Below are 2793 nucleotides of genomic sequence, written 5' to 3'. Positions count from 1 at the left end.
AGATCTTCAGAGTTTAGAACATAGAACAGGAATAAAGGTCAAGGACAGTGTAGCTGCATAGCTTGCAGTGATGTTCTTCTCAGGTGAAGGGCTTACCATTTGAAAAAAACACCAAAAACTCTTTAACAACCACCACAGAGAGAATTTGCTTTAAAGAGTGTTTAAAAAACAAATTCTAGTGACAGTGAAGTAGCTATAGGTAATCTGTGTATGTTTTTCCTCCAAAACATTCTTTCAACAACTGCCTTGCATAACACTTACATGTATTTTCAAAAAATAGATTTTTAGATTTATTTGATATCTGAATTTTATGGCTGCACTTTTACATGTATCAGCAAGCTTTCCAGTGAAACTTATGAAAGCTGGTCATTATTAGCATACATCACTAGAAAGAAAATACAAAGAGTGCTAACCCTTCAATCTTACAAATTATCCTTTTTATATTTGGTAATAACTTAAAAACACATTTAAACATTTTATAGAAGCTTTCCAGATATTTCCCAGGTTTCTGTATTCTACAGATGCTGATGTTTGATCAGGTCTAACTTCTGAAGTTTTATGAATGATAAACTGTTCTTCACCCCTTTCTCCCCAGGATGAATTTCTCTGATCATAGAATGAGCTTCAGTTAGATTTCCCACGTGCATTTTATTTGTACAGTTTTTCTCAATTATGAGTCCTCTGATGATTAGTAAGAGATAAGCTCTGACTAAAAGCTTTCCTGCATTCTTCACATTTGTAAGGTTTTTCTCATGTATGAATTCTCACATGCATCATAAGAGGTGAACTTTGTCTGAAGGCTTTCCCACACGCTTTACAGTTAAATGGTTTCTCTCCAGTATGAATTCTCTGATGCTGAATTAGAGCAGAGATTTGGTTGAAGTCTTTTTCACAATCATTGCATTTATAAGGTTTCTCTCCAGTATGGATTTTCCGATGAGTATTTACTGCTGAATGAGAACTGAAGGCTTTCCCACACTCCTTACAATGATATGGTTTCTCTCCAGTGTGGATTCTGTGATGTATATTAAGCCGTGAAATCCAGGAGAAGGCTTTCCCACACTCGTTACATTTATAGGGCTTCTCTCCAGTGTGAATTCTCTGATGCTGTATAAGAGCTGAGCTTTGGCTGAAGGCTTTACCACATTCTTTACATGCATATGGTTTTTCACCAATGTGAATTCTCTGATGTATGATGAGAGCTGAATGGTAACTAAATACCTTTCCACACTCGTTTCAAGAAAGGGTTTCTCTCTGGTATGGATCCGATGGTGTCTGCTGAGTCGTGATATGGAAGTAAAGGTCTTCTCACTCAGGCCACACTCAGAGGGCTTCTCTCTGGTGTGGATTCTGGGATGCTGAATGTGGGAGGAGCACTGACTAAAGAGTCTCCCACACTCATTACACTTATAGGGCTTTTCTCCAATGTTAGTCCACTGGTAATTATTAAGGGATGAACTGCCTTTAAACGTTTTCCCACACTCCTTATATTTATAAGGTCTCTTTCCAGGATGCATCCTCTGGTGTCCAATGTGAGAGATAGTGAAACTGAAGGCTTTTCTACATTCATTACATATATAAAGTTTCTCTCCAGTGTGAATTCATAGGTGCTGAATTAGAGACGAGCTTTGGCTGAAAGTTTCCTTTCCCTACATTCCTTACATTTATAGAACTTCTCCACAGTATAGATTCTCTGATGCTTACTCAGGGAAGAACTGTGGAGGAAGATTTTTCCCACAGATATTACATTTATAACATTTACACACTGTGTTGACTCCCAGTTGTTTAAACAGAACTGAATACTGCTGTAAATGCAGTTTCCATCCTTGGAATGCAATTCTGGGTTTCTTTATAAGTGAAGATATTAGATCAAGATTTTTACCAAGTTCAATAACTTTAAAGCTCCTCTCCTTCACATAGGTATTTTTAAATGTTAGCTAATACTTTGCTAAAAAGTTTGTTCTTTTTGTCCTGTGGCTTCTCTAATTTGTCCTCGTTTATGTAAGTTTTGCCCAATTGAAGTCAGAAGGATCATCAACAACAAGGTTTTTTATGACTTCCTGATTTTCTTCTTCAGAAACTGGTTTCAAACAAGTTCTACTATTCTAGACATGCGCCTTGAGGAACTCCATTTTCCACCTTCCAGGGCTCTTGCCCTGCTCCAACTGGGAGATGATTCAGCGAGACCAGGTGACTGTAGTTCTCTAGCATCACTGTGGGGTACAAGGTTCTCTAGACAGCATCCAGGTGCAGCCACTGATCCTGGCTGAAGAGCACGGTACATCTTGGAATGTCACTGACCCTTCTACCTGGGCTGGCAGCAACCTCTGGGCCATTTCCCCTGCCCTGCAGCCCCTATTGGAGACGGTGCCATCCTGGAGATGATCGGAACATCGAGCATAAGGACACTTGTCACTGCCGCCAATCCACTGGAAACCAGTAATGGTGAACTTTAGAATATGACTGAAGATATTTAAAAATACCAAAAGCAGTGAGAACTGCACAAAATAAAGATTTCAGTGATATGAATTGTAAGAAATAAAAAAAAAAACTTTGAAAAGAAGAACAACCAAAGTAACCAATAAGACAACTGCAGGAATTGGAGGCGGGGGTCTCTATTCCTCTTGAAAGTGAAAAGATATTTCTCTGAACAGAAACTTGAGTTGAAGATCTGAGATTGATTGGCAAAACTGGGGAAAAAAAGTCTCAGAACCTTCAAGTTACTCTCTCAAAATATACTGCTCATGAGTTGCAATAAAATCAACACTTGCTGGTCTAAACCCTCAGAAAGAA

The 2793-nt window shown here is 38.6% G+C and overlaps 1 pseudogene; it reads right to left on the bottom strand.

The window, feature by feature from the left end:
• Positions 1 to 666: 666 nt before the first annotated feature.
• LOC102485421 (zinc finger protein 879-like) lies at positions 667 to 2336 on the bottom strand (annotated as a pseudogene).
• Positions 2337 to 2793: the final 457 nt, after the last annotated feature.

This window comes from Tupaia chinensis, unplaced genomic scaffold (genome assembly GCF_000334495.1).
Source record: "Tupaia chinensis unplaced genomic scaffold, TupChi_1.0 Scaffold000217_1, whole genome shotgun sequence".
Taxonomy (NCBI): Eukaryota; Metazoa; Chordata; class Mammalia; order Scandentia; family Tupaiidae; genus Tupaia; species Tupaia belangeri.
The sequence above is the reverse complement of the archived record's forward strand: the minus strand, read 5'-3'. Positions and strand labels throughout refer to the sequence as shown.